Genomic DNA, 19,040 nt, shown 5'->3' on the forward strand with positions numbered 1-19,040 from the left:
AAATTAGCATATTTCACCCATCCAATCAAATAAAAGTGTTTTTTAATAACAAACAAAAAAACCATCAAATAATAATGTTCAGTTATGCACTCAATACTTGGTCGGGAATCCTTTGGCAGAAATGACTGCTTCAATGCGGCGTGGCATGGAGGCAATCAGCCTGTGACACTGCTGAGATGTTATGGAGGCCCAGGATGCTTCAATAGCGGCCTTAAGCTCATCCAGAGTGTTGGGTCTTGCGTCTCTCAACTTTCTCTTCACAATATCCCACAGATTCTCTATGGGGTTCAGGTCAGGAGAGTTGGCAGGCCAATTGAGCACAGTAATACCATGGTCAGTAAACCATTTACCAGTGGTTTTGGCACTGTGAGCAGCCGATGGAAGCATGAAGTGCTCCAAAATCTCCTGATAGCTAGCTGCATTGACCCTGCCCTTGATGAAACACAGTGGACCAACACCAGCAGCTGACATGGCACCCCACACCATCACTGACAGTGGGTACTTGACACTGGACTTCAGGCATTTTGGCATTTCCTTCTCCCCAGTCTTCCTCCAGACTCTGGCACCTTGATTTCCGAATGACATGCAAAATTTGCTTTCATCAGAAAAAAGTACTTGGGACCACTTAGCAACAGTCCAGTGCTGCTTCTCAGTAGCCCAGGTCAGGCGCCTCTGCCGCTGTTTATGGTTCAAAAGTGGCTTTACCTGGGGAATGCGGCACCTGTAGCCCATTTCCTGCACACGCCTGTGCACGGTGGCTCTGGATGTTTCCACACCAGACTCAGTCCACTGCTTCCTCAGGTTCCCCAAGGTCTGGAATCGGTCCTTCTCCACAATCTTCCTCAGGGTCCGGTCTCCTCTTCTCGTTGTACAGCGTTTTCTGCCACATTGTTTCCTTCCAACAGACTTACCATTGAGGTGCCTTGATACAGCACTCTGGGAACAGCCTATTTGTTGAGAAATTTCTTTCTGGGTCTTACCCTCTTGCTTGAGGGTGTCAATGATGGCCTTCTTGACATCTGTCAGGTCGCTAGTCTTACCCATGATGGGGGTTTTGAGTAATGAACCAGGCAGGGAGTTTATAAAAGCCTCAGGTATCTTTTGCATGTGTTTAGAGTTAATTAGTTGATTCAGAAGATTAGGGTATTAGGTCGTTTAGAGAACCTTTTCTTGATATGCTAATTTTTTGAGACAGGTTTTTTGGGTTATCAGGAGTTGTATGCCAAAATCATCAGTATTTAAACAATAAAAGACCTGACAAATTTCAGTTGGTGGATAATGAATCTATAATATATGAAAGTTTAATTGTAATCATTACATTATGGTAAATAATGAAATTTAACACTAAATGCTAATTTTTTGAGAAGGACCTGTATTTGACTGTTTGGATTATCCAGGAAGGTTCCCTGGATTTGGAACGGGCGCCCCAATAAGTGAGTGCTGTCAGCCCCCCTTCTTCTTATGTACCCATCAGTCAGGGTCTCCCCGTCAGTCAGGGTCTACCTGTCATTCAAGGTCCAGCCATCAATCTGGGTCTACCCATCAGTCAGGCTCTTCCCATCAGTCACAGTCTCCTCGTCAGTCACAGTCTCCCTGTCAGTAAGTGCATCCCCGTCAGTAAGTGTATCCCCACCAGTAAGTGTATCCACGTCAGTCACAGTCTCCCCATTAGTCACAGTCTCCCCGTCAGTCACAGTCTCCCTGTCAGTCACGGTCTCCCCATCAGTCACAGTCTCCTGTCAGTCACGGTCTCCCCGTCAGTCACAGTCTCCCTGTCAGTCACAGTCTCCCCATCAGTCACAGTCTCCTGTCAGTCACGGTCTCCCCATCAGTCACAGTCTCCCCATAAGTCAGGTTCTACCCGTCAGTCACAGTCACCTCATCAGTCACAGTCTCATCTTCAGTCAGTGTCTCACTGTCAGGGTCTCACCGTCAGTCAGGGTTTCCCCGTCAGTCCCGGTCTACCCGTCAGTCAGGGTCTCCCCGTCAGTCAGGGTCTACCTGTCAGTCAGGGTCCACCCGTCAGTCAGGGTCTTCCCATCAGTCACAGTCTTCTCGTCAGTCACAGTCTCCCCATCAGTAAGTGTATCCACGCCAGTCACGGTCTCCCTGTCAGTCACGGTCTCCCCATCAGTCACAGTCATCCCATCAGTCAGGTTCTACCCATCAGTCAGGTTCTACCCGTCAGTCAGGTTCTACCCGTCAGTCACAGTCACCCCATCAGTCACAGTCTCCCTGTCAGTCAGGGTCTCCACATCACTAAGAGTTTCCCCATCACTAAGAGTCTCCCCGTCAGTCACAGTCTCCCCGTCAGTCACAGTCTCCTCGTCAGTCACGGTCTCCCTGTCAGTCATGGTCTCCCCGTCAGTCACGGTCTCCCCATCAGTCAGGTTCTACCAGTCAGTCATAGTCTCCCCGTCAGTCACAGTCTCCTCATCAGTCACAGTCTCCCCGTCAGTAAGTGTATCCCTGTCAGTAAGTGTATCCACATCAGTCACGGTCTCCCCGTCAGTCAGGGTCTCCACGTCACCAAGAGTTCCCCCATCCCTAAGAGTCTCCCCTTCAGTCACAGTCTCCCCGTCAGTCACAGTCTCCCTATCAGTTACGGTTCTCCCCATCAGTCATGGTTCTCCCCGTCAGTCACAGTCTCCCGGTCAGTCACGGTCTCCCCATCAGTCACGGTCTCCCCATGAGTCAGGTTCTACCCGTCAGTCACAGTCAGTCACAGTCTTCCGGTCAGTCACAGTCTCCCGTCAATCACGGTCTCCCCATCAGTCACGATCTCCCCATCAGTCACGGTCTCCCCATCTGTCACGGTCTCTCCATCAGTCAAGTTCTACCAATCAGTCAGGTTCTACCCATCAGTCAGGTTCTACCCATGAGTCACGGTCTCATTGTCAGTCACGGTCTCCTCATCAGTCATGGTCTCCTCGTCAGTTGCAGTCTCCCCGTCAGTAAGAGTCTCCCCATCAGTAAGAGTCTCCTGTCAGTAAGAGTCTCCCGTCAGTCAGGGTCTCATCGTCAGTCAGGGTCTCATCTTCAGTCAGTGTCTCACTGTCAGTTAGGGTCTCCCCATCAGTCACGGTTCTCCCAGTCAATCACGGTTGTCCTCGTCAGTCAGAGTCTCCCTGTCAGTCACAGTCTCCCCGTCAGTCACAGTCTCCTCATCAGTCACGGTCTCCCTGTCAGTCAAGGTCTCCCCGTCAGTCACGGTCTCCCCACCAGTCAGGTTCTACCCGTCAGTCACAGTCTCCTCATCAGTCACAGTCTCCCCGTCAGTAAGTGTATCCCTGTCAGTAAGTGTATCCACGTCAGTGACGGTCTCCCCGTCAGTCACAGTCTCCCCATCAGACACAGTCTCCCCGTCAGTCACTGTTCTCCCCGTCAGTCAGGTTCTATCGGTCAGTCACAGTCCCCCCATCACTCACAGTCTCCTGGTCAGTCACAGTCTCCCGGTCGGTCACGGTCTCCCCATCAGTCAGGTTCTATCTGTCACAGTCCCCCCCATCAGTCACAGTCTCCCGGTCAGTCACAGTCTCCCTTCAATCATGGTCTCCCCGTCAGTCACGGTCTCCCCGTCAGTCACGGTCTCCCCATCAGTCACGGTCTCCCCATCAGTCAAGTTCTACCTGTCAGTCAGGTTCTACCCGTCAGTCACAGTCTCCCCATCAGTCACAGTCTCCTCGTCAGTCACAGTCTTCCCGTCAGTAAGTGTATCCCTGTCAGTAAGTGTATCCACGTCAGTCACAGTCTTCCCCTCAGTCACAGTCTCCCCATCAGACACAGTCTCCCCGTCAGTCACGGTTCTCCTCGTCAGTCACGGTTCTCCCTGTCAGTCACGGTTCTCCCCGTCAGTCACAGTCTCCCCATCAGTCACGGTCTCCACCTCAGTCAGGGTCTACCCGTCAGTCAGGTTCTACCCGTCAGTCACAGTCTCCTCCACAGTCACAGTCTCCCTGTCAGTAAGTGTATCCCCGTCAGTCAGGATCTACCCGTCAGTCAGGTTCTCCTCGTCAGTCACAGTCTCTCAGTCATAGTCTCACCGTCAGTCAGGGTCTCCCCGTCAGTCAGGGTCTCCAGTCAGTCAGGGTCTCCAGTCAGTCAGGGTCTCATCGTCAGTCATAGTCTCCCCGTCAGTTGGGGTATCTCCGTCAGTCAGTCTCTCCATCAGTAAGAGTCTCCCCATCAGTCAGTCTCCCTGTCGGTCACAGTCTCCCCATCAGTCACAGTTTTCCCGCCAGTCAAAGTCTCCCAGTCATTTATAGTCCCCCCGTCAGTTAGTATCTCCATGTCAGTAAGAGTTGCAAGGGTCTCCCAGTCAGAGTCACCCCATCACTGTACCACGTAACAGCCTTATACTGAGTCTCCTACAGTTGAGACTAGGGGAAACTATACCGCATGGATATGTACTGGGAGAAGTGGGGGTCACAGGGATCTGTACTGGGAACAGTAGGGAACACAGGAATCTGTACTGGGAGCAGTGGGGACCACAGGAATCTGTACTGGGAGGAGCGTAGACCACAGGGATATGTACTGGGAGCAATAGGGACCACAAGGATCTGTACCAGGAGTAGTGGGGACTAGTGATGAGCGAGTGTGCTCGTTACTCAGGTTTTCCAAGCATTCGTGGGTGTTCTCCGAGTATTTTGGGCGTGCTCGTAGATTATGTTTGTGTCTCCGCAGCTGCATGATTTGCTGCTGCTAAACAGCCTGAATACATGTGGAGATTCCCTAACAAACAGGCAATCCCTGCATGTGTTCAGGCTGCACACTCACTCATCTCTAGTGGGGAACAAAGGGATCTGTATTGGGAAAAGTGGGGACCACAAGGATCTGTACTGGGAGCACTTCGGACAACAAGGATCTGTACTGGGAGCAGTGGGGACAACAAGGATCTGTACTGGGAGCAGTGGTGACCACAGGGATTTGCACAGGGAGCAATTGGGACCACAAAGATCTGCACTGGGAGATATGGGGACCGCTGGGATCCGTACTGGGCTGCGAAATGCCCAGTGGGTACCACAGAGAGGAGGAAGAAAAAATAAATTTAGGGACGCGGGCCATTTAACAGAGCAGGAGACAGAGACGTGCATGGGCATGCGCATGAACACCTGACCCACCACTACAATCAGGGCCAGCGGCACCAACCGGCGAACACAGGTAAGTTCTAGTGCCCAGGGCGAATGGGAAAAGGGGGGAACACATCCTATTGGGTCCGTGAGTCGGGTGAGTCCGTTGCCAGCACTGGCACCGGGCACCTACTCCCCCTCAAATACTCACCTGTCCTCATGCCAGGCAGCTGCAGTGTCTTCACAGCCTTCTGACTCTGCAACAGATGTTTCAGGGCAGAGGGCGCAATGCTGTCATGGCGTGCTCAGCCTCTCTGTTCTGAGCACTATGTGGCCCACAATATATTGTATGGAGGAGCATTCTATGGGGCCTATGATATACTGCATGGGGGAGCATTATGTGAGGCCCATGATATACTGTATGGGAGAGCATTCTATGGGGCCCATGATATACTGTATGGGAGAGCATTCTATGGGGCCCATGATATACTGTATGGGAGAGCATTCTATGGGGCCCATGATATACTGTATGGGAGAGCATTCTATGGGGCCCATGATATACTATATGCAGAAGCATTCTATGGGGCCCATGATATACTGTATGCAGGAGCATTCTATGGGGCCCATGATATATACTGCTTGGAGAAGCATTCTATGGGGCTCATGATATACTGTATGGAAGTGCATTATATAGGGCCCATGATGTACTGTATGGGAGAGCATTCTACGGGGCCCATGATATACTGTATGAAGGAGTATTATATGGAGCCCATGAAATACTGTAAGGAGTAGCATTATATGGGGCCCATTACAAAATGCATGATGAAGCATTCTATTGGGCCCATGATATACTGTATGGAGGAGTATTCTATGGGGCCCATTATATAATGTATGGAGGACCATTCTATGGGGCCCATGATATATATATATATACCGTATATTGTATGGAGGAGCATTCTATGGGGCTCCTGATATACTGAATGAAATAGCATTCTATGGGGTCCATGATATACTGTATGGAGGAGCATTCTATGGGGCCCATTACATAACATTTGGAGGAGCATTCTATGGGGCCCATGCTATACTGTATGGAGGAGGTTTCTAGGAGCCCATGATATAAGGCAGGGAGGAGCATTCTATGTGACCATGACATACTGTATGGAGGAGTATTATATGGGGGCCATGATATACTGTATGCAGGAGCATTCTATGGGGCTCACAATATACTGTATGGAGGAGAATTCTATGGGGCCCATTATATACTATATGTAGGGGCATTATATGGGGCCCATGAAAAACTGTATGCAGGAGCATTCAATGGGGCCCACGATATACTGTATGGAGGAATATTACATGGGGCCCATGATATATTGTATGCAGGAGCATTCTATGGGGCTCCTGATATACTGAATGGAATAGCATTCTATGGGGGCCATGATATACTGTATGGAGGAGTATTCTATGGGGCCCATGATATACTGTATGGAGGAGCATTCTATGGAGCCTATGATATACAGTAGGCAGGAGCATTCTATGCGGCCCAAGATATATTGTATAGAGAAGCATTCTATAAGGCCCATGATATATTGTATGTAGAAGCATTCTATGGGGCCCATGATATATGGTATAGAGGAGCATTCTACTGGGCCCATGATATACAGTATGCAGGAGCATTCAATGGGGCCAATGACATACTGTATGGAGGAGCATTCTATGGGGCCCATGATATACTGCATGGAGGAGTATTCTATGGGGCCCATGATATACTGTATGGAGGAGTATTCTATGGGGCCCATGATATACTGTTTGCAGGAGCATTCTATGGGGCCCATGATATATGGTATAGAGGAGCATTCTACTGGGCCCATGATATACTGTATGGAGGAGCATTCTAAGGGGGCCCATGACATATGGTATAGAGGAGCATTCTACTGGGCTCACGATATACTGTATGGAGGAGCATTCTATTGCATCCAATATATACTGTATGGAGGAGTATTATATGGAGCCCATGATATACTGTATGCAGGAGCATTCAATGGGGCCCATGACATACTGTATGGAGGAGTATTATATGGGGCCCATGATATACTGTATGAAGAAGCATTATATGGGGCCCATGATATACTGTATGGAGGAGTATGCTATGGGGCCCATGCTATACTGTATGGAGGAGCATTCTAGGGGCCCATGATATACTGCATGGAGGAGCATTATATGGAGCGCATTATATACTTTATGGAGGAGCATTATATGGGGCCCATGATTTACTGTATGGAGGAGCATTATATGGGGCCTGTTATATGCTGTATGGAGGAGAATTTTATGGGGCCCATGATATACTGTATGGATGAGTATTATATACAGTAGAGCCCATGTTATACGGTATGGAGGAGCATTCTATGGGACCCATGATATACTGCATGGAGGAGCATTCTATGGGGCCCATAATATACTGTATGGAAGAGCATTCTATGGGGCCCATGATATAATGTATTGAACATTCTCTGGGGCCCATGATATACTGTATGGAGGAACGTTCTCTGGGGCCCATGATATACTGTATGGAGGAGCATTCTATGGGGCTTATGACATACTGTATGGAAGAGCATTCTATGGGGCCCATGATATAATGTATTGAACATTCTCTGGGGCCCATGATATACTGTATGGAGGAACATTCTCTGGGGCCCATGATATACTGTATGGAGGAGTATTCTATGGGGCTTATGACATACTGTATGGAGGAGCATTCTCTGTGGCCCATGATATACTGTATGGAGGAGCATTCTATCGGGCTTATGATATATTGTATGGAGGAGAATTCTATGGGGCCCATTTATATACTCTATGGAGGAGCATTACATGGGGCCCATGGTACATTACACAGGATGGAGGCCTCACCTATATTACACGGAATAGAGGCCTCTCCTATATTACACAGGACGGATACCTCTCCTATATTACACGGGATGGAGACCTCTCCTATATTACATGGGATGGAGGCCATTCCTTTATTACACAGGATGGAGACCTCTCCTATATTACACAGGACAGAGACCTCTCCTATATTACACTGGACAGAGACCTCTCCTATATTACACAGGACGGAGATCTCTCCTATATTATACAGGACGGAGGCCCTGCTTTCTTTTGGGAGTGCCTTCTTTCTTTTGAGATGTCTGCTTTTTTTTAGGGGTGCTGTCGTTCTTTTGGTGGTGCCTGCTTTCATTTGAGGGTGTCTGCTTTCTTTTGGGGGTGCCTACTTTCATTTGAGGGTGTCTGCTTTCTTTTGGGGGTGCCTGCTTTCTTTTGGGGACATCCTTCATGCGAGAAAAATAGATGAAATAATGATTCCCGCAGGGATGATTGCCCATCTCCAGATCCTCATATTGCAATAAACAAGCCCTTCAAGGACCATTTACACTTGGAAATTATTGACTACACTGAAAATAGAATGGACAGTCATCAGCAGTCCAACTTTATGAAAACTAGACAGCAAGAGGTTGTGACTTGGGTGAAGACAAGCAAGAAAATGTCTGACAGTTGTGTGGCCAATGTGCTAGAAGCAGTCTACATGGACAAGAGGCGCTCATTTAAGGAAAGCGATAATACTGGACATGAGAAATTCGGGTCAATGATTCTAAAGGCAACAAGAAATTCATGATGGAAATCAGGGTTTGGAGAGCTATGATGATGCAATGCAATATGAGGACACAATTATATTTGAATAAACCTTGACTTTTTTGTTAGGAATAAATGTGGATTGTTGTTCTTGAAATAAAATAAGACATCCCCTGAAAATAAGCCCTAAGGCATCTTTTGGGGCAAAAATAATACAGTAACAGGGAGCCAGGGTCTCCCCATCAGTAAGTCTCAGGTTCTCCTCATCAGTCAGGGTCTCCCCATAAGTAAAAGTCTCAAGGTCTCCTGGTCAGTCAGGGTCTCCCCATCAGTAAGGCTAGGTTCACATTGCGTTAGGGCAATCCGTTAAGCGCATAGCACTAGCGGATTGCTCTAACGCAATGTTTATTTTGTGGCCGCATTCCCCGATCTGCGGTAGCGAGGGACGGACCTCGGACGCGCCTCGGACACTGCAAGCAGTGTTCGAGGTCCGTCACAAAAGAACGGAAAATGGCACGCGCTAGCGATGCGCTACAGGCAGAAATAACATTGCTGTCAATGGGTGCGCTAACGGACCCGTTGCACAGCGTTAATTGCGACATTTTCGCCGTGCAACGCTGTCCGTTAGCGTTAACCCATTAACGCAATGTGAACCTAGCCTAAGAGTCTCAGAGTCTCACAGTCGGTAAGAGTCAGCCATGGTCTTCATCAGTACGATTCTCAGGGTCTCCCCGTTAGTCAGGGTTGACCCATCAATAAGAGTCTCAAGGTCTCCCCGTCAGTCAGGGTTTCCCCATCAGTAAGTGTCTCAGGGTCTGCCTGTCAGAGTCTCCCCATCAGTAAGAGTCTCAGGGTCTCCCTGTCAGTAAGAGTCTCCCCATCAGGAAAGTCTCAGGGTCTCCCCATTAATCAGGGTCTCCCCATCAGTAAGATTCTCAAGGTCTCCCCGTCAGGCAGGGTCTCACCATCAGTAAGAGTCTCAGGGTCTCCCCATTACTTAGGTTCTCTCATCGGTAAGAGTTTCTGGGTCTTCCCATCAGTAAAAGTCTCAGGGTCTCCCAGACAGTAAGAGTGAATCAGGGTCTCCCAGTCAGTAGAAGTCAGCTAGGTTCTACCTATCAGTAAGAGTCTCAGGGTCTCCACTTCAGTCAGGGTCTCTCCGTCAGTCAGGGTCTCCCCATCAGTAAGAGTCTCAGGGTCTCTGAGGTAGTAAGATTCAGCTAGGGCATAGCCATCAGTAAGAGTCTCAGGGTCTCCGAGTCAGTAAGATTCTCAAGGTCTCCCAGTCAGTCAGGGTCTCCCCATCAGTAAGAGTCTCAGGGTCTCCCCATCAGTAAGAGTCTTATGGTCTCCAAGTCAGTCAGGGTCTCCCCATCAGTAAGAGTCTCAGGGTCTCCGAGTCAGTAAGAGTCAGCCAGGGTATAGCCATCAGTAAGAGTCTCAGGGTCTCCCCACCAGTAAGAGTCTCATGGTCTCCCAGTCAGTCAGGGTCTCCCCATCAGTAAGAGTCTCAGGGTCTCCCCATCAGTAAGAGTCTCATGGTCTCCAAGTCAGTCAGGGTCTCCAAATCAGTAAGAGTCTCAGGGTCTCCGAGTCAGTAAGAGTCAGCCAGGGCATAGCCATCAGTAAGAGTCTCAGGGTCTCTCCACCAGTAAGAGTCTCATGGTCTCCCAGTCAGTCAGGGTCTCCCCATCAGTAAGTGTCTCAGGGTCTGCCTGTCAGAGTCTCCCCATCAGTAAGAGTCTCAGGGTCTCCCTGTCAGTAAGAGTCTCCCCATCAGGAAAGTCTCAGGGTCTCCCCATTAATCAGGGTCTCCCCATCAGTAAGATTCTCAAGGTCTCCCCGTCAGGCAGGGTCTCACCATCAGTAAGAGTCTCAGGGTCTCCCCATTACTCAGGTTCTCTCATCGGTAAGAGTTTCTGGGTCTTCCCATCAGTAAAAGTCTCAGGGTCTCCCAGACAGTAAGAGTGAATCAGGGTCTCCCAGTCAGTAGAAGTCAGCTAGGTTCTACCTATCAGTAAGAGTCTCAGGGTCTCCACTTCAGTCAGGGTCTCTCCGTCAGTCAGGGTCTCCACATCAGTAAGAGTCTCAGGGTCTCCCCATTACTCAAGGTCTCCCCATCAGTAAGAATCTCTGGGTCTCCGAGTCAGTAAGAGTCAGCCAGGGTATAGCCATCAGTAAGAGTCTCAGGGTCTCCTCATCAGTAAGATTCTCCAGGTCTCAAAGTCAGTAAGAGTGAATCAGGGTCTCCACATCAGTAAGAGTCTCAGGGTCTCCCCATTACTCAAGGTCTCCCCATCAGTAAGAGTCTCTGGGTCTCCGAGTCAGTAAGAGTCAGCCAGGGTCTCCCCATCAGTAAGAGTCTCAGGGTTTCCCCATCAGTAAAAGTCTCAGGGTCTCCCAGTTAGTAAGAGTGAATCAGGGTCTCCCAGTCAGTAAGAGTCAGCCAGGGTCTACTCATCAGTAAGAGTCTCAAGGTCTCAGAGTCAGTAAGAGTCAGCCAGGGTCTCTCCATCAGTAAGTGTCTCAGGGTCTCCCAGTCAGTCAGGGTCTCCCAATCAGTGAGAGTCTCTGGGTCTCCGAGTCAGTAAGAGTTATCCAGGGTATAGCCATCAGTAAGAGTCTCAGGGTCTCCTCATCAGTAAGATTCTCAAGGTCTCCCAGTCAGTCAGGGTCTCCAAATCAGTAAGAGTCTCAGGGTTTCCCCATCAGTAAAAGTCTCAGGGTCTCCCAGTCAGTAAGAGTGAATCAGGGTCTCCCAGTCAGTAAGAGTCAGCCAGGGTCTACTCATCAGTAAGAGTCTCAAGGTCTCACAGTCAGTAAGAGTCAGCCAGGGTCTCCCCATCAGTAAGAGTCTCAGGTTCTCCCCATCAGTAAGAGTCTTATGGTCTCCAAGTCAGTCAGGGTCTCCCCATCAGTAAGAGTCTCAGGGTCTCCGAGTCAGTAAGAGTCAGCCAGGGTATAGCCATCAGTAAGAGTCTCAGGGTCTCCCCACCAGTAAGAGTCTCATGGTCTCCCAGTCAGTCAGGGTCTCCCCATCAGTAAGAGTCTCAGGGTCTCCCAATCAGTAAGAGTCTCATGGTCTCCAAGTCAGTCAGGGTCTCCAAATCAGTAAGAGTCTCAGGGTCTCCGAGTCAGTAAGAGTCAGCCAGGGCATAGCCATCAGTAAGAGTCTCAGGGTCTCTCCACCAGTAAGAGTCTCATGGTCTCCCAGTCAGTCAGGGTCTCCCCACCAGTAAGAGTCTCAGGGTCTCCCCATCAGTAAGAGTCTCATGGTCTCCCAGTCAGTCAGGGTCTCCCCATCAGTAAGAGTCTCAGGGTCTCTGAGGTAGTAAGATTCAGCTAGGGCATAGCCATCAGTAAGAGTCTCAGGGTCTCCGAGTCAGTAAGATTCTCAAGGTCTCCCAGTCAGTCAGGGTCTCCCCATCAGTAAGAGTCTCAGGGTCTCCCCATCAGTAAGAGTCTTATGGTCTCCAAGTCAGTCAGGGTCTCCCCATCAGTAAGAGTCTCAGGGTCTCCGAGTCAGTAAGAGTCAGCCAGGGTATAGCCATCAGTAAGAGTCTCAGGGTCTCCCCACCAGTAAGAGTCTCATGGTCTCCCAGTCAGTCAGGGTCTCCCCATCAGTAAGAGTCTCAGGGTCTCCCCATCAGTAAGAGTCTCAGGGTCTCCAAGTCAGTCAGGGTCTCCAAATCAGTAAGAGTCTCAGGGTCTCCGAGTCAGTAAGAGTCAGCCAAGGCATAGCCATCAGTAAGAGTCTCAGGGTCTCTCCACCAGTAAGAGTCTCATGGTCTCCCAGTCAGTCAGGGTCTCCCCATCAGTAAGTGTCTCAGGGTCTGCCTGTCAGAGTCTCCCCATCAGTAAGAGTCTCAGGGTCTCCCTGTCAGTAAGAGTCTCCCCATCAGGAAAGTCTCAGGGTCTCCCCATTAATCAGGGTCTCCCCATCAGTAAGATTCTCAAGGTCTCCCCGTCAGGCAGGGTCTCACCATCAGTAAGAGTCTCAGGGTCTCCCCATTACTCAGGTTCTCTCATCGGTAAGAGTTTCTGGGTCTTCCCATCAGTAAAAGTCTCAGGGTCTCCCAGACAGTAAGAGTGAATCAGGGTCTCCCAGTCAGTAGAAGTCAGCTAGGTTCTACCTATCAGTAAGAGTCTCAGGGTCTCCACTTCAGTCAGGGTCTCTCCGTCAGTCAGGGTCTCCACATCAGTAAGAGTCTCAGGGTCTCCCCATTACTCAAGGTCTCCCCATCAGTAAGAATCTCTGGGTCTCCGAGTCAGTAAGAGTCAGCCAGGGTATAGCCATCAGTAAGAGTCTCAGGGTCTCCTCATCAGTAAGATTCTCCAGGTCTCAAAGTCAGTAAGAGTGAATCAGGGTCTCCACATCAGTAAGAGTCTCAGGGTCTCCCCATTACTCAAGGTCTCCCCATCAGTAAGAGTCTCTGGGTCTCCGAGTCAGTAAGAGTCAGCCAGGGTCTCCCCATCAGTAAGAGTCTCAGGGTTTCCCCATCAGTAAAAGTCTCAGGGTCTCCCAGTTAGTAAGAGTGAATCAGGGTCTCCCAGTCAGTAAGAGTCAGCCAGGGTCTACTCATCAGTAAGAGTCTCAAGGTCTCAGAGTCAGTAAGAGTCAGCCAGGGTCTCTCCATCAGTAAGTGTCTCAGGGTCTCCCAGTCAGTCAGGGTCTCCCAATCAGTGAGAGTCTCTGGGTCTCCGAGTCAGTAAGAGTTATCCAGGGTATAGCCATCAGTAAGAGTCTCAGGGTCTCCTCATCAGTAAGATTCTCAAGGTCTCCCAGTCAGTCAGGGTCTCCAAATCAGTAAGAGTCTCAGGGTTTCCCCATCAGTAAAAGTCTCAGGGTCTCCCAGTCAGTAAGAGTGAATCAGGGTCTCCCAGTCAGTAAGAGTCAGCCAGGGTCTACTCATCAGTAAGAGTCTCAAGGTCTCACAGTCAGTAAGAGTCAGCCAGGGTCTCCCCATCAGTAAGAGTCTCAGGTTCTCCCCATCAGTAAGAGTCTTATGGTCTCCAAGTCAGTCAGGGTCTCCCCATCAGTAAGAGTCTCAGGGTCTCCGAGTCAGTAAGAGTCAGCCAGGGTATAGCCATCAGTAAGAGTCTCAGGGTCTCCCCACCAGTAAGAGTCTCATGGTCTCCCAGTCAGTCAGGGTCTCCCCATCAGTAAGAGTCTCAGGGTCTCCCCATCAGTAAGAGTCTCATGGTCTCCAAGTCAGTCAGGGTCTCCAAATCAGTAAGAGTCCCAGGGTCTCCGAGTCAGTAAGAGTCAGCCAGGGCATAGCCATCAGTAAGAGTCTCAGGGTCTCTCCACCAGTAAGAGTCTCATGGTCTCCCAGTCAGTCAGGGTCTCCCCATCAGTAAGAGTCTCAGGGTCTCCCCATCAGTAAGAGTCTCATGGTCTCCCAGTCAGTCAGGGTCTCCCCATCAGTAAGAGTCTCAGGGTCTCTGAGGTAGTAAGATTCAGCTAGGGCATAGCCATCAGTAAGAGTCTCAGGGTCTCCGAGTCAGTAAGATTCTCAAGGTCTCCCAGTCAGTCAGGGTCTCCCCATCAGTAAGAGTCTCAGGGTCTCCCCATCAGTAAGAGTCTTATGATCTCCAAGTCAGTCAGGGTCTCCCCATCAGTAAGAGTCTCAGGGTCTCCGAGTCAGTAAGAGTCAGCCAGGGTATAGCCATCAGTAAGAGTCTCAGGGTCTCCCCACCAGTAAGAGTCTCATGGTCTCCCAGTCAGTCAGGGTCTCCCCATCAGTAAGAGTCTCAGGGTCTCCCCATCAGTAAGAGTCTCATGGTCTCCAAGTCAGTCAGGGTCTCCAAATCAGTAAGAGTCTCAGGGTCTCCGAGTCAGTAAGAGTCAGCCAGGGCATAGCCATCAGTAAGAGTCTCAGGGTCTCTCCACCAGTAAGAGTCTCATGGTCTCCCAGTCAGTCAGGGTCTCCCCATCAGTAAGAGTCTCAGGGTCTCCCCATCAGTAAGAGTCTCATGGTCTCCCAGTCAGTCAGGGTCACCCCATCAGTAAGAGTCTCAGGGTCTCTGAGGTAGTAAGATTCAGCTAGGGCATAGCCATCAGTAAGAGTCTCAGGGTCTCCGAGTCAGTAAGATTCTCAAGGTCTCCCAGTCAGTCAGGGTCTCCCCATCAGTAAGAGTCTCAGGGTCTCCCCATCAGTAAGAGTCTTATGGTCTCCAAGTCAGTCAGGGTCTCCCCATCAGTAAGAGTCTCAGGGTCTCCGAGTCAGTAAGAGTCAGCCAGGGTATAGCCATCAGTAAGAGTCTCAGGGTCTCCCCACCAGTAAGAGTCTCATGGTCTCCCAGTCAGTCAGGGTCTCCCCATCAGTAAGAGTCTCAGGGTCTCCCCATCAGTAAGAGTCTCATGGTCTCCAAGTCAGTCAGGGTCTCCAAATCAGTAAGAGTCTCAGGGTCTCCGAGTCAGTAAGAGTCAGCCAGGGCATAGCCATCAGTAAGAGTCTCAGGGTCTCTCCACCAGTAAGAGTCTCATGGTCTCCCAGTCAGTCAGGGTCTCCCCATCAGTAAGAGTCTCAGGGTCTCCCCATCAGTAAGAGTCTCATGGTCTCCCAGTCAGTCAGGGTCTCCCCATCAGTAAGAGTCTCAGGGTCTCTGAGGTAGTAAGATTCAGCTAGGACATAGCCATCAGTAAGAGTCTCAGGGTCTCCGAGTCAGTAAGATTCTCAAGGTCTCCCAGTCAGTCAGGGTCTCCCCATCAGTAAGAGTCTCAGGGTCTCCGAGTCAGTAAGAGTCAGCCAGGGTATAGCCATCAGTAAGAGTCTCAGGGTCTCCCCATCAGTAAGAGTCTCATGGTCTCCCAGTCAGTCAGAGTCTCCCCATCAGTAAGAGTCTCAGGGTCTACGAGTCAGTAAGATTCAGCTAGGGCATAGCCATCAGTAAGAGTCTCAGGGTCTCCGAGTCATTAAGATTCTCAAGGTCTCCCAGTCAGTCAGGGTCTCCCCATCAGTAAGAGTCTCAGGGTCTCCAAGTCAGTCAGGGTCTCCCCATCAGTAAGAGTCTCAGGGTCTCCGAGTCAGTAAGAGTCAGCCAGGGTATAGCCATCAGTAAGAGTCTCAGGGTCTCCCCACCAGTAAGAGTCTCAGGGTCTCCCCATCAGTAAGAGTCTTATGGTCTCCAAGTCAGTCAGGGTCTCCCCATCAGTAAGAGTCTCAGGGTCTCCGAGTCAGTAAGAGTCAGCCAGGGTATAGCCATCAGTAAGAGTCTCAGGGTCTCCCCACCAGTAAGAGTCTCATGGTCTCCCAGTCAGTCAGGGTCTCCCCATCAGTAAGAGTCTCAGGGTCTCCCCATCAGTAAGAGTCTCATGGTCTCCAAGTCAGTCAGGGTCTCCAAATCAGTAAGAGTCTCAGGGTCTCCGAGTCAGTAAGAGTCAGCCAGGGCATAGCCATCAGTAAGAGTCTCAGGGTCTCTCCACCAGTAAGAGTCTCATGGTCTCCCAGTCAGTCAGGGTCTCCCCATCAGTAAGAGTCTCAGGGTCTCCCCATCAGTAAGAGTCTTATGGTCTCCAAGTCAGTCAGGGTCTCCCCATCAGTAAGAGTCTCAGGGTCTCCGAGTCAGTAAGAGTCAGCCAGGGTATAGCCATCAGTAAGAGTCTCAGGGTCTCCCCATCAGTAAGAGTCTCATGGTCTCCCAGTCAGTCAGAGTCTCCCCATCAGTAAGAGTCTCAGGGTCTACGAGTCAGTAAGATTCAGCTAGGGCATAGCCATCAGTAAGAGTCTCAGGGTCTCCGAGTCATTAAGATTCTCAAGGTCTCCCAGTCAGTCAGGGTCTCCCCATCAGTAAGAGTCTCAGGGTCTCCAAGTCAGTCAGGGTCTCCCCATCAGTAAGAGTCTCAGGGTCTCCGAGTCAGTAAGAGTCAGCCAGGGTATAGCCATCAGTAAGAGTCTCAGGGTCTCCCCACCAGTAAGAGTCTCAGGGTCTCCCCATCAGTAAGAGTCTTATGGTCTCCAAGTCAGTCAGGGTCTCCCCATCAGTAAGAGTCTCAGGGTCTCCAAGTCAGTAAGAGTCAGCCAGGGTATAGCCATCAGTAAGAGTCTCAGGGTCTCCCCACCAGTAAGAGTCTCATGGTCTCCCAGTCAGTCAGGGTCTCCCCATCAGTAAGAGTCTCAGGGTCTCCCCATCAGTAAGAGTCTCATGGTCTCCAAGTCAGTCAGGGTCTCCAAATCAGTAAGAGTCTCAGGGTCTCCGAGTCAGTAAGAGTCAGCCAGGGCATAGCCATCAGTAAGAGTCTCAGGGTCTCTCCACCAGTAAGAGTCTCATGGTCTCCCAGTCAGTCAGGGTCTCCCCATCAGTAAGAGTCTCAGGGTCTCCCCATCAGTAAGAGTCTCATGGTCTCCCAGTCAGTCAGGGTCTCCCCATCAGTAAGAGTCTCAGGGTCTCTGAGGTAGTAAGATTCAGCTAGGGCATAGCCATCAGTAAGAGTCTCAGGGTCTCCGAGTCAGTAAGATTCTCAAGGTCTCCCAGTCAGTCAGGGTCTCCCCATCAGTAAGAGTCTCAGGGTCTCCGAGTCAGTAAGAGTCAGCAAGGGTATAGCCATCAGTAAGAGTCTCAGGGTCTCCCCACCAGTAAGAGTCTCATGGTCTCCCAGTCAGTCAGGGTCTCCCCATCAGTAAGAGTCTCAGGGTCTCTGAGTCAGTAAGATTCAGCTAGGGCATAGCCATCAGTAAGAGTCTCAGGGTCTCCGAGTCAGTAAGATTCTCAAGGTCTCCCAGTCAGGGTCTTCCCATCAGTAAGAGTCTCAGGGTCTCCCCATCAGTAAAAGTCTTAGCGTCTCCCAGTAAGTAAGAGTGAATCAGAGTCTCCCAGTCAGTAATAGTCAGCCAGGGTCTGCTCATCAATAAGAGTCTCAATGTCTCACAGTCAGTAAGAGTCATCCAGGGTCTCCCCATCAGTAAGAGTCTCAGGTTCTCCCCATTACTCAGGGTCTCCCCATCAGTAACAGTCTCATGGTCTCCCAGTCAGTCACGGTCTGCCCATCAGTAAGAGTCTCAGGGTCTCCGAGTCAGTAAAAGTCAATCAGGGTCTCCCAGTCAGTAAGAGTCTCCGCATCAGTAAGAGTCTCCCCATCAGTAAGCGTCTCATGGTCTCACAGTCAAAAAGAGTCAGCCAGAGTCTTCCTATCAGTAAGAGTCTCAGGGTCTCCCAGTTAGTCAGGGTCTTCCCATCAGTAAGTGTCTCATGGTCAGTAAGAGTCAGCCAGAGTCTTCCCATCAGTAAAAGTCTCAAGGTCTCCCCATCATTCAGGGTCTCCCCATCAGTATGAGTCTCATGGTCTCCCAGTCAGTCAGGGTCTCCCCATCAGTAAGAGTCTCAGGGTCTCCCCATCAGTAAGAGTCTCAGAGTCTCCCAGACAGTAAGAGTCAATCAGTGTCTAGCAGTCAGTAAGAGTCTCCCCATCAGTAAGAGTCTCATGGTCTTCAAGTAAGAGTCAGCCAGGGTCTTCCCATCAGTAAGTGTCTCAGGGTCTCCCAGTCAGTAAGGGTCTCCCAATCAGTAAGAGTCTCTGGGTCTCCGAGTCAGTAAGAGTTATCCAGGGTATAGCCATCAGTAAGGGTCTCAGGGTCTCCTCATCAGTAAGAGTCAGTAAGATTCAGCTAGGGCATAGCCATCAGTAAGAGTCTCAGGGTCTCCGAGTCAGTAAGATTCTCAAGGTCTCCCAGTCAGGGTCTTCCCATCAGTAAGAGTCTCAGGGTCTCCCCATCAGTAAAAGTCTTAGCGTCTCCCAGTAAGTAAGAGTGAATCAGAGTCTCCCAGTCAGTAATAGTCAGCCAGGGTCTGCTCATCAGTAAGAGTCTCAATGTCTCACAGTCAGTAAGAGTCATCCAGGGTCTCCCCATCAGTAAGAGTCTCAGGGTCTCCCCATTACTCAGGGTCTCCCCATCAGTAAGAGTCTCATGGTCTCCCAGTCAGTCACGGTCTGCCCATCAGTAAGAGTCTCAGGGTCTCCGAGTCAGTAAAAGTCAATCAGGGTCTCCCAGTCAGTAAGAGTCTCCGCATCAGTAAGAGTCTCAAGGTCTCCAAATCAGTCGGGGTCTCCCCATCAGTAAGAGTCTCCCCATCAGTAAGCGTCTCATGGTCTGCCAGTCAAAAAGAGTCAGCCAGAGTCTTCCTATCAGTAAGAGTCTCAGGGTCTCCAAGTCAGTAAGAGTCAGCCAGAGTCTTCCCATCAGTAAGAGTCTCAAGGTCTCCCCATCATTCAGGGTCTCCCCATCAGTATGAGTCTCATGGTCTCCCAGTCAGTCAGGGTCTCCCCATCAGTAAGAGTCTCAGAGTCTCCCAGTCGGTAAGAGTCAATCAGTGTCTAGCAGTCAGTAAGAGTCTCCCCATCAGTAA

The 19,040-nt window shown here is 50.2% G+C and overlaps 1 protein-coding gene across 4 annotated transcripts in view; it reads right to left on the minus strand.

Moving 5' to 3' along the window:
• Window positions 1-19,040, minus strand: part of TRIM46 (tripartite motif containing 46) — a 78,042-nt gene that overhangs the window by 23,456 nt on the left and 35,546 nt on the right. The gene's annotated exons all lie outside the window — the stretch shown is intronic.

The sequence above is a fragment of the Ranitomeya imitator genome, chromosome 1 (genome assembly GCF_032444005.1).
Source record: "Ranitomeya imitator isolate aRanImi1 chromosome 1, aRanImi1.pri, whole genome shotgun sequence".
In the NCBI taxonomy this organism is placed as follows: domain Eukaryota; kingdom Metazoa; phylum Chordata; class Amphibia; order Anura; family Dendrobatidae; genus Ranitomeya; species Ranitomeya imitator.